At 37.3% G+C, this 13,350-nt stretch overlaps 1 long non-coding RNA gene across 4 annotated transcripts in view; it reads left to right on the top strand.

Moving 5' to 3' along the window:
- Positions 1-13,350, top strand: part of LOC116845621 — a 137,571-nt gene that overhangs the window by 9,375 nt on the left and 114,846 nt on the right. For all 4 annotated transcript variants that reach the window (XR_004378283.1, XR_004378280.1, XR_004378282.1 and 1 more), the window contains 2 exons: positions 10,426-10,515; positions 10,708-10,753. This is a non-coding gene — a long non-coding RNA (uncharacterized LOC116845621). The remainder of the gene's footprint in view (positions 1-10,425; positions 10,516-10,707; positions 10,754-13,350) is intronic.

A 13,350-nucleotide genomic window follows, 5' to 3' on the forward strand; every position in this document is an offset into this window, starting at 1 on the left:
TCTCTCTCTCTCTCTCTCTCTCTCTCTCTCTCTCTCTCTCTCTCTCTCTCTCTGCTGTTTCCCAACGGCGCGCCACCTTCTACGCCCTTCGTCCCGTAGCACTTTGCCGCCGCCACCAACCCCTTTGGATCGGAATCGTGCCTCGTCTCGTTGGATTCCACGCTCGGCGCGGCGAACGAGCCGGTTCTCGTATTCCGATCACATCCTATCGGCCATCTTGAATTTTATGGACACGAAGGAGCAGCCTCTTACATCTCTTTGCGCGAGGGCGACGACGACGATGTCGAAGTGTGTCGCAAACGTACCGTACCGCGAGAAAGTTCCCGGAAGTGGCTCCCTCGCGTACGCATCTCCTCACAGCACGAGCGATTTCGCGGTGAGCTTTCCTCCGGCTCTTGCACGCGGTTAGAGAGAAGAGTGGCTTATTATGAGATATCATTAAGTCGATTACGTGTCCTTTCGCTTAGATAGTCCCAGGAAGATAATCCAGAAACTTTTTGAGCGTAGTGTAGATGTCAGGTGGATGTAGGATTCACCTACATCCACCTGACGCGTGTATGCTTCGAGAAGGCTCGAGAGACGAATACTTTTGTCGCAGATCGGTTGACATCCGTGAGCTTCAGCAATCGAGGCTTAGTCGTCTACTTAAAATAAGCGGAGCAAAGCGAAATTGTCTAAAAATTAAAACAGAAATACCCTCCCTTCAATTTTTTGAACAATAATTATTGCCATTTTAAATATCTTCAAAGCAAGAAATAAAGATGATCTTCAAATTTTCGATGTTATTCTATCTGGCAAAAAAGCATCTTATAATAATTACGCTTTTTTTCTAGAAGGAGTAATTTCTGAGGTCTAGAGATCATTTTTGTTTTTTGCTTTGAAAATATCCAAGGTGCTCATTGTCTCGTTCTGAGCAATTAATATCGATTATTGAAAATATTCATTGAGGAAAGAAATACTTGAAAATTTATTTTTGGGATATAAAATTTAATCGCAAATATAAACTTTATTTCGCAGAAATAAACTTTATATCGCAAAAATAAACTTTACATCTCACAAATAAATTTTCAAGTATTTCTTCTCGGTGTAACAATATGCATATGCGCGTAGATGAATATGTATAGTGTGATGATGAGATTTAATGTCATTTATGCGACTTATATGGCTTAAATGACATGATTTCCATATTTATATCAAATAATAAGAATAGCAATTGCTTCGTGAGTAATTCATTGCGGCGAGCACATATATTGGATTAAAGATACCTGAACAGAGCGGCGAAAAATTCTCGCGGCCCGCGACAGTCATCGAAAGCTAAATTACCAGAATATTTGTGCGCCTGGCGAATTCGCCGCTCATGATTTATTACCGTCGCGTGCATAATCCCCCGTATTTGCTTGAGTAAATCGGAATGCAATTTCCTCGCTCGGCGCGCTTTAAAGAATTATGAATCGGTGTCGCGCGCGGGCGCGTGACGGCCGTGCGATGGCATCGCGTAAAATCACATTTACGCAGCAAATACGAGCGCGCGCACTACGACAGTGGCTTTTGTTTTGGCAGCGGGAATTAGCTTCGCCCATGAGGGAACGGAACGGATGGGCCACCGTGTCCGTGCGAATTCCGAAATCTCATTTCGGTCGTATACGTCAGTCGGAAACATTTAAATTTTACTTCTCCCCGTTGTGGTGCGCGAATTGGACAATGGTCGTTCGCGTATGAAAGTCTTGCGAGGGATGTGACGACCGTACCTTGCTGGTTACGCGTGGCGCTCTGTATGTGCGCGCTATTATAGCAGTTTCAAAACGGATGCGAGTTATCGGTCCGTTTCACGTTAACGTGTACATATTCTCGCACATATACACACGGAAAAATGCATATTGCACTCAAGTATAAATGTTACTTGTTTCAAGTATTTTATAAGTTTATATATTCGCAAATTTATCATAAATTTTCGTCACAGATATTAAATTCATTCAAAATACATTTTGAATTCTAGTAAGTCTGACGTTTCAATCAAGAATATTGAATTAAAACAAAAATTGCTTACTACATACATTGAGAAAAACAGATTGGGTATTTATAACTATAATTGCACAAAGAAGTAATTACTACCAATTATTAAAATTAAATAAATTATTAAAATTAAGTAAACAGAACTATTTGAAATTCTACTATATTGTCAGTGACAATAACTTTGTGTGTTACTCTGCTACCATTTTATTACAAAAAATAAAGTTGGAGCCAACAATAATTTTAATTTTAGTTAAATCAATCATTTTTTCTCTCAGCGTAGAGCCGAATCAATTTCTTCTTGAATGGAGTTTTATAATATTCTTGTACAGATAATACATTCTTTTTTTGAGTATATGATAATGAGCTTTTCTCAGGTTTGTGATAAATATATTTTAAGATTATTATCAAGAAAATATTCGTTGTTGAAGAAAGTCATTATTTAAAAGAAAGAAAACAAACTGAGTAATCGCATTTTTTTGCAGTGGAATATTTTTTGTGTGTACTAACTGATTCAATATAGATGGCGAAGTCAAGAAGAGGGAAGAAGCTAAGAAATTCAATTCTTTATCCAGAAATCTAATATCGAATTAAAATACGTTAGAGCGATGTTTCATTTCAACAGCAAGATTTCAAAGGAGAAATAATCCACTTGAATGTTTAAAATTTGAGGGATAATTCAAGAATTTGACTTATGTTGAAATAAGATAATTTGACCCGTTATCTTCGTGAATATTGGTCGTTGTATGCAGTATGGTTAGCGTATTCGCGACTAGTTATATTTGCGACATAGTGCGATTTTGATGGAACGTTATCGACGGCGACGCGCGTCGAGAGAACAATATTTCCCTCTTAACAATAATGATGTCTATGGAGTTATCGGGCGACCTCTCCGGCTCGAGAAACCATTTTTCAATCCATAAAGAAAAATACACGCTCCATACGCCGTATAGAAACTTTCGTGCGCGGCACGTGAAACTTTGAAAGACGAGAACACGCGAGGAGATATTCTCGTATGAGGTGAGTTGCTAGTTTACAAGAGCTAAAAATAAAGGCGCGCAAAGATATTTTCTAGCTGGGGAAAGATTATGTCATCGATACGCTATATATTGACAGGAAATCTGGAAGATTGATCGTCAATTATGAATCCCGAATTATCTTTGTTGGGGAAGAAAACATTCGTGAACCAATTAAACTGCATTTTGATCGCAGTTTCGCGTCAAATGTCAAGTCAAACGGTCGGAATTCATTCAACCGTTTCGTGAATTCATTTCTTCGTATATTCATGTCAAAAAAAATATAAAAATTTGTTGTTTCTTTTTTTATTAAATTCTGGTTTGCAACACGTTACCGAACAATAATAGGGGGAGACCTCGTGTCTGAAAGAAGTACTAAGTAAGAAAGATTAAATTCTTTTCTATTTGTAAAAATCATTAAAGTATTTATTAAGTAATAATTTATTTTCAATTCTGTTTGATGGATACAATGGACTTTTTGCATTAACTTGATGCGAGCATCAGCGGCACTTTGTAGTATCGGTATTTTTAGAGAGTATATTAAATAATACCGGTGATCGAATAGCAATAAATACGAAATGGGATATGAATAGCTGAGTTTAAGCATCCCTCAGGCACGACCTAAACGAAAAACCGCGCGACTGTACGCCACGCGGAAAAAAAATTCGACACGACCAATCTGCGTCGAATCGACGCGAATTAACGCCTCTGCGGTCCACGTTTCGCCGACGCTTTTCGCGGACCCCTCGGCTATTTTCACCACTTTTTTTTCAGCGGGATCGCGTTGTCGTTTGTTCGCGTTTGGTTTTTCCGTCCCGACGTCATGCGTGACATTTCGGCCGATCGAGACAGAGAAAAAATCGTTTGTTTTGAGGCTGAAGGAGGTTGAGGATGTGGAACGTTCCGAGCGAGGAAGAATAAGGACATCTTCTTCGGTTCGAACGTAGGAAATGGGAAGGACGAATTGTACTTGCAGGAACGGAACACGGCTTTTCGATCCTATCGTCTCTATCTCTTCCTCTTCTTTCTCCTCTTTCTCTCTTTCTCTCCCCCCCTCCGTCTGTCTGTCCCGAACTGAAATTGCCTCGGTCTACCTCTGATCTCGTTTAGCTCCTCTTTCCGGCCTTACAGCATCCCGTTTCCAAATTCGAGACACGCTCCCTAATTCAACGGCGATAAGTCCGCTGCGCGATCATGTTCTTTCAACCATCGACGAGATTCGCGTTGAATGCTCGTGGATGGCTCTACAATGATGAAGAAGCTCGAATCGGATTAGATGCGTTGATTAGATAGATGTATGGGGTAGGACGAAGTGACGCGCTGTGTGACCGAGTAAGACAGACGAGAGAGAGGAACAACGGGTTACTCGGAAAATACCGACGCTCTTGTAAGAGAACTGCACTATAACCGTACTAATTTCGCAGGATTTGCTCCTCGTCGGAAATTTCGCTTCTCCTCGGTCTGGCCGTGGCTTGCGCGCCGCGGAATAGCTTTACATATCTTATCCCTCGATTCCAGACACGTTTTCTAATCTGGTGGAGTCGGCGATTCGCCGACAGCAGAGACATGCACAAACGCACGCATACCCATACGCTCACTCACATACGTACACACACACACACATACACTCACATGCGCGTGTCCGTCGTGTAACAGTGTTTGTTGTGGTGGGCGAGGAAAATGGGAACGAGTGGCAAATGCGAATGCAAATCCAACGGGACGCCAGACAGGTGGCCGCTTCGAAATATGACGTTCGATACCGAAACTATGCTACCACGTGTTTCGTGCATTTCCGGTTAGGACAGTCGGGAAATTCCCTCTGTTCTTTAATTTTGCAAACTCTTTCATCCGTACCGAGTCGCCACCGATGTGGTGTTCCGAGATTTTCCCTGAATTCATCGCGCCAGATGTGTGTGTGTGTAGAAATCGATATATTTGTGAATTAATTAGCAATGACCCTCGGTACGCGTAGGCATCGTAGAGGCGAGCGAACGTGTTCTCGAATAAAACGACAAGACAGCACTTACAATAAACGGAATATATTAATTTAGCCGGAGCATGGAAATGACCCGTCCGGCGCGAATAAATTTTGGAAACTGCTGCGCCGGAAAACTTTGGTACGCATAACCGACTGGAAGTTCCGAACGATATTCGGCGCTTTTTCCCATCGTGAGTTTAACTCATCGCTTATTTTCAGACAATCTGCTCGCATTTCGCACTTATATATATATATATACACACACATACACACGCGCGCACATATACATACACACGTGCACTCGCTCTGACCGAAATCGGTTTCCGAAATCGAAATCGTCAAAGGTTCGAATTTCCGCCGAAACCCGCTTTGATAAAAAAGAGAATCGCAGCGTTAAAGAAATTCTCAGCTGGAAAAGTTACAAAGGCAGAAGTGCCGGAAACTTTCAAATGCCTTAACAGTGACCAGTCTTCCGGATCATTAGAGAATATAAAATTCGAGTGTAAAATTACAGTTCGCTTATTATGTGCCTGAAATAAACATTGGAATATGATATAAAATTAATCATACAACAACGAGATCTCTGAACTTAGAAAATACTGTGATACACACACATTTTAGTCGAACACTAAACGCGGGTACGTTTGAAAAATTTTTGAATTATACCGTTAGTTAGTTGGTTGAGCTTTGTCCGAGCTTTCTCGCGAGGATGTCGCGAAGATTTCTCAATCGAGTTACATGCCTGGCGAACGCCAGAATGCATCCGCGAATCGCGTGACGTATTTACGCGGCTGCATCAGGCCAGGCAATTTAACGTCCTTTCATCAATTTTTCAAAACATCGCGACGTTTCGAAGCATCCATCACTTCATCCGCCACCTAACTCCTCTTTACTGCTGTCGATTTCGATCGCGATATGAAATACAAATTACTTATGGATTAAGTAGCGCGGAAGCCGTTTTTTAGAGAGACAACAATTAAATCATGCGATTACACTTTTTGAAGTGACTTTTTCACGACTCACCCGATTGCTCACCGTAAGGTGATTGATGAATTTGTTCGTTCGAAACTTGAAGGAATTTCCATAACATTCGACCAAGTCATTCCATACCGCTCATTCGGGTTATATATTTGAAAAATTATTTAGTGACTTGTTAATCTCTTTATTATAAATTAATCTATTTATTATAAATTATTTAGTTACTTATTATTAATCACTTTATTGTAATGCATTACAATTATCACAATTGTCGGTTGCCCTAAACATAGAAAAGGTTTCTCTTCTATATATTATAAATACCGTTAATATACTCAAGAAAACTCGGACAAGTATTTGTACTTTTACCTTATTGAAGTGATTCGATAAATCGGGCGACTGACGAGTCGTGCGAGCTGATAGAAGCCGAAATTTTCTCCTTTTATTTCTCTTTTATTCATGTACGATAATCGCTTGTTTAGTCGAAGCGAGATCGCAGGTCATTCGTAGTAATTCGCAATCGTGAGCTTTGACTTCCATCATCGTCTGCTCGCTCGCTCGCTTGATCTCGTCACGGAACACACAAACGCGGACCTCCATTACGCAATATTATACCGTATTTCGGAAAAAGGGGGAAAGAAAATGGACAAGAGATCTCACAGTCCGTTATGCGCACGCTATGTTTCACCGCGGACCTGGGCCCTATTCTCTTTCATAGTGGTGACGCAATATGATATACGAGCGCTTCGTGCTCGCCAGGGAAAAGAATACAGGGTGATCGATGGTATAATTAATTCAGCCGCGACGAATCGCGCGATGCGCGATCGAGCGACGGGTATGGATTGCGAGTTGACAAATCTCTCTCCCGCGGCGGGAGTGTCAAGTATTAGCGCCGTTTGTTAACTCGCCGACTATACCTTAACATCGAATATATCGATAGCGCGACAACAGTTGTACTATAAATTGTAACAGCGACCGTGATAAAAGGAGAGGTATATGACGTGACGTGAATGTGACGTGTATCTTGTGTTAAGGAACCGAGGAGTTGAAGAATGAGGCAGTCTTCAAGTATGGCAGACTCTAAATAATAATAGCGTTCAATATTTGTTTGGTAACCGACGGGATGGCGTGCATTTGCAGAGCAACACAAAAGGTCTTAATATTAGTTGCACGTCAATCTTGGAGAGAAACTCAAGCTTGAATTTAAATTTCTCTGCACATCCAAGACAACGTCACCGTATGCGTTACCAACTTTGAAACAGTTTTGGTGGTTACCCTACCTTACCGCACTCCCATGTCCTAGTTTGCATCAGATTTATCCGAGTGCTTGTAACAACCTGATGGTCTTGACATCTCATGTCTCTCTTGCAATAATTACGTTTGTTCTAAGCGTTAATATTGATTAGTTTTTTGCTGATTTTGCCATCGTAAGTCGCGAATAAATTTTAACGGTTCGTTTTTTATCTTAGTTATATGAATATTTAATAGTATATTTAAATATTTAATAGAATATTTAATAGAATATTTAATATGTGAGACATGTAAGCTGTATATTTCGTGTTATCCGCGTTACAATGCGTAATGTAGAGGAAATTTGTTGGGATCATATCGATCTTCTAAATCGTACCTGATTTTTTTTATTCAAATATTTGTAGCACGCATCATATTGGATATAATTTGAAAATTTTTTTTATATTTCTCATTTGTTTCTCATTTTTACCGTTGGATCTCGTCATATTCGATAATAATAAAGAAATCGATGAGATACGATTTTTTTACGGCAACTCTCTCCTATCTATACAGAGTGAATATCCTTTCGTGATTTCGTGCGGAAAGAGATTTCGCGGAATTTCGAAAGTTTTCAAAACTCTGGTAGCTCTCGAAATAGGCGTGATTTTCGCTCGGGTGCTTTTACGTTACGTTTTACGAGGGATCACTCGATTATTAATTACATCATAGCGAGGTAAATCTTGTACAGCCGATGTTATCTTCTCGTTCCTCACGAAGTACGAGCGACGAGAGAATCGCGCGAGATACGAAAGATCTGCGCTGCGGTGACGCAGTGTTCCGACTCTTATCTGAGTTTCGAAGTTTCACGGAGATTTCCGACAGACACCTTTCACGCAGATGTTACCATATTAATGAAGCCATCAACTGCCGTGCTCGCATTCCGTCGACCGAGACACCTTCATCGCGCGACCGTAACGCAATCAGCTCTATCCGAGAGGTAGTGCCTATATACCAGTAGTTGTACCGGCTAAAATTATGCGGGAAATTAAAATGCATGACGTACGTAACAAAGCGCGTTTCTGAGGTGGCACATCGAGTAGCATTTAATTATTAAATCGAGAAAAGATTTATAAAATAACACGTACTAAAAAAGCGTGCACATAAAATTATAATCGGCCGAGACATATGATATAACGTGATAATATATTGTGTAAAATGACCTTTTTTATTATATTGTTAATTAAAATGTGGAGAATAATGCAGTAACTAAATAAAAGAGTATGAAAATATTAATTGAGAAATACGGGAAAGGTCAATTGGATTGGTTGAGAGAGAGGGAAAGAGAGAGAGAGACGAGAAATTGTTTGAGAACACACAAAGGCTGTTGAGGTCGAAAATCTTCAGAGAGATAGAGGATGTTTACAAAATACTCAACACTTGAAAGTTACTCCCTCTTCCTTTCCCTTCGATAATTCAAAATTATGCTATGACATTCGCGATTTGGCGATAAGCGTGTTTTCGTTTCGCGTCATTTTCCGGGAAGATCGGACGACGGAAACTCGCGATTCAAATTGGAACGTGCCGAGATCTCTTTCATTTCGCTCGCGTGAGTCCGAACGGTCGCGATCTTCAAAATTGTTTATTTAGATACGTCGTAAAAGCCGAACGTCCGGTGAACTTATACGGCGACAGTGTTATTACTTGCTCGTATATTGCCGATTCGCTATGCGCACGCTCGCATATGGCAGTTTTTCGCGTGCGGCTCATCGTAAAAATAACGCCTTCGCCTCCTCACCCTCCTTGTCTCGGGGGCTCGGTGAATAACCGTGCACGGAAACAGTAAGTACCGGCATTTTTTGCATCTTCTTGACGGCGTCGAATACATATCTCGTCCGCGTCGCGTCTGTCGTAGAGTTTCATAGCCCAGCCCGATGCAGTTTTCGCATCTCGATGTGAGCCTGACGGCCGACTTGAGCAGAAAACATCCCCAATGCTATTTATATCCCGTTTGTATTCTGTTGTTTATATCTTGTTCGTGCCACTTTTTCGTTTCGCTTGCAAATTTCACTTCTGAAAAGCTCTCCTGATCTCATTGTTGCGCTGAGAGAAGGAGTTTTCCTAATCTAATAAACAATGTTACAAATGGTCTGTAATATGGGACAGCAAATGACCTCGTAGTGAGGACAAATGATTTGTCACTCTCAATTTGCTGTTCCCAATATTTTTGTAATGGAGATATAACTAACAAATAAATCTACCCAAAAGTTACGCTTCAGTTTCTTTCTTATCAATGTAGAAGTACAAAAAATATTTACGTCATATTTTTTTCATTTTGACCCACTTTGAGTTTCACGGGCACTTTATAGCTTTTTAATGTTTTCACTCCTATCATCAGCAAGTGCAACAAAAATGCATAAGTAATAAAATTGAATGTTAACATTTTAATTAAAATTGTTAGATTTTTTTCTCTCAGTTTGGCCGAGATTTGAACCATTTTTGACTAATTTAGCACAGATTTAAAATATTTCGGTTGGAATCTCGGCTAAAGAAATTTAGAATGGTTCGTGTCTCAGCTATGTCGATTTTGTTAAAATTATTTAATTATATCTTGTATTTAATTTAATTTTTATGCATTTTTGTTGTACTTATTGATGATAGGAGCGGGAACATTGAAAAGCTATAAACTACCCGTGAAACTCAAAATGGGCGAAAATGAAAAAAATATGACCTAAATATTTCTTGTACTGTTCATTTGTGCCAAATTAGAAAGAAATCGGAGTATACCTTTTGAGTCGGTTTACTTGTAAGCTAACCTAAATATATGAGAACAAATATGATTTGTATCTCAGGTATAAATATAGTAAGAATAGACCGAGCGTGTCCTCTATTGGCAGTGAAGATCAAGTAGAAAAGGAAAGTAGATGTTGTGTAATTTTTTCTCTCTAACTAGGAAAGGGAAAAAAAATATACCTATTTTCCGTCTCTTTTTGACCTGATCTTCAGGTTTCGCGCCTCATGCTCAGTTTATTCTTATTATGTTTATAATCTCAAGCAATGTTTGTTATAAAATATTTACAATGATAACCGTTTAATTTGTTTCCCTAACGATTATTAAATAGTAAACGTGCTTTTATCCTGATAACCGAGAGATTTTTCTCAATGTGCCTGTTTTCCGTGATGTCGAATACTTATGCTCTAACTTGCTTTTTATTGCAGATCCGATGGAGCTTGCGGTCACGCGTTGAGAGCGATTTCCTGAAGGTGCACCGGAGGATCCGGTTCGGGCTGAGTAGAATCGATTTGAAGGTAAGTTCGTAGATTTTTCGTATTCTTTCGTTGTATCCTTTGAAATTGAAAACTGAGACATAATTGTCTAGGCAAAAATCATGGAGCTAGAACGATCGCAAACGATTAACACACTTGTATTAACGTGTATTTTTCTCGTCGACTCACTCACTATCATATCTCTAATCGACGATACCATATTTTCTGTTCCAGAACTGGGTAGCGGAACGTGGCCGATTCTAATCTGTGCTGGTAATCGGTGAGTCAGAAATACAAATTTCTAAGGTGCTGGGTCTATTAGAATTAGATATTTACAAAAGAAAAAGTTAATCACTCCATTGACGTGGTTTGAGAATGATTTCAAACCCTTGGAGATATATATATATATATATATATATATATATATATATATATATATATATATACAAACTATACTTTTTTGAATAATATTAAGGAATTTACAATCTAAGTAGCACAGAGTTTCACTAAAGAAAAAGTTAACGTACAAATACTACAGTTGCTCATAATATTATTCTTTCTCTTAAATTTCGTCAGTTAGGTATTAAATTTTCGGTATTAAGCGTCTTTGTGTCCCTATACCCTCCATTAAATTTCTCTTAAAATAACGTCCTTACCGCTTTAATAAAGTTCCCGACGCGTCGTAAAATCACAAAGGATTACTTTATAATTAAGGTGTGTAACGAGCTGACGGCCTACGTTAATAACCAATTTACGCTGAGAATTAATTTTCCGCGGAAATTCAATTACGTTGCAGTGTGTATATATATATATATATATATATATATATATATGTGTGTGTGTGTGTGTACATATACACACACACGTACATATATATATATACATATATATGCATATATATACATATGTATATATATATATATATATATATATATATATATATATATATATATATATATATATATATATATATATATATATATATATATATATATATATATATATATATATATATATATATATATATATATATATATATATATATATATATATATATATATATATATATATATATATATATATATATATATATATATATATATATATATATATATATATATATATATATATATATATATATATATATATATATATATATATATATATATATATATATATATATATATATATATATATATATATATATATATATATATATATATATATATATATATATATATATATATATATATATATATATATATATATATATATATATATATATATATATATATATATATATATATATATATATATATATATATATATATATATATATATATATATATATATATATATATATATATATATATATATATATATATATATATATATATATATATATATATATATATATATATATATATATATATATATATATATATATATATATATATATATATATATATATATATATATATATATATATATATATATATATATATATATATATATATATATATATATATATATATATATATATATATATATATATATATATATATATATATATATATATATATATATATATATATATATATATATATATATATATATATATATATATATATATATATATATATATATATATATATATATATATATATATATATATATATATATATATATATATATATATATATATATATATATATATATATATATATATATATATATATATATATATATATATATATATATATATATATATATATATATATATATATATATATATATATATATATATATATATATATATATATATATGTATATGTATATATATATATATATATATTATATACACACACACATACATATGTGTGTGTGTGTATATACACGCTAGTCTATACTTCTAACGTGATATATAAGTTGGCGGTTTGCTGTCGAAAAGACGTGACTTTTAATCGCTCATAGCGTCAGATACGAGAATGTGCAAGACGATCGCGCGCGGACATACACATGGAGAACGCGATCTTAAATACCATGCTACTTGCGAGGGTGTCGATTTTACGGTCGCCTCGCGAACGTAAATCCTTCCACAGTCGGGACATATCGATCGGCACTTTATCTCGCGCGCAAACGACTGCAAATCACGGCGCGTGGGATCGCGAGACTCCGTCCTCGTGATTCCGTCTTGCTTTCACATAAAGTTCTCGAGTCTCCGGCTGCGAAGTCGATTCCGCGATCTGACATTAAATGCGCTCGTACGTTGTCGCTGCAACGACAGACACGCGTTCCGGATTACGGGCCGATTACTCGGGTCGATGTGCGTAATACGAAAGAAAACCGCATGGAGGAGACGCAACAACGGAAATTAAACAGCCGCCTCGTTCTTACGAGCGACGCGCGTCGCGCGATTAAAGAGTGAAACACGAACGACGTTTGAATGTCCGCTAAATCGGAAAGACGAGCTTGGAGTTTTACGTTTTAGCGATTAACGCGACGGGAAATTGGCAGTGAGTGTTAATGACCAATTTCAGCCTCCTCGACTTCGTTTGCGCTGGCTCGAGTGAAGATCCTTTGTATCCCCCGTTTACCACGTCATGATCGATTTTACAGGCGGTGGAAAATATCGCGGGGCCCTCACAGGTCGAAGCGCGCACGATAAACGTTAGAACGAGGACCATGAGTGGCCGAATAACGGCAGAGAGGTTCGCTTTTATTTCGCTCTTAACCGGCCGCTATAAATCCGCCACTCTCGTCCATACGGGCGATGGTGCAACGAGAGAGGAACAGAAAGAGAGAGAGAGAGAGAGAGAGAGAGAGAGAGAGAGAGAGAGAGAGAGAGAGAGAGAGAGAGAGAGAGAGAGAGAGAGA

Source organism: Odontomachus brunneus, unplaced genomic scaffold, assembly GCF_010583005.1.
Source record: "Odontomachus brunneus isolate Ranch 3 - 2012 unplaced genomic scaffold, Obru_v1 Obru_scaffold_054, whole genome shotgun sequence".
NCBI lineage: Eukaryota > Metazoa > Arthropoda > Insecta > Hymenoptera > Formicidae > Odontomachus > Odontomachus brunneus.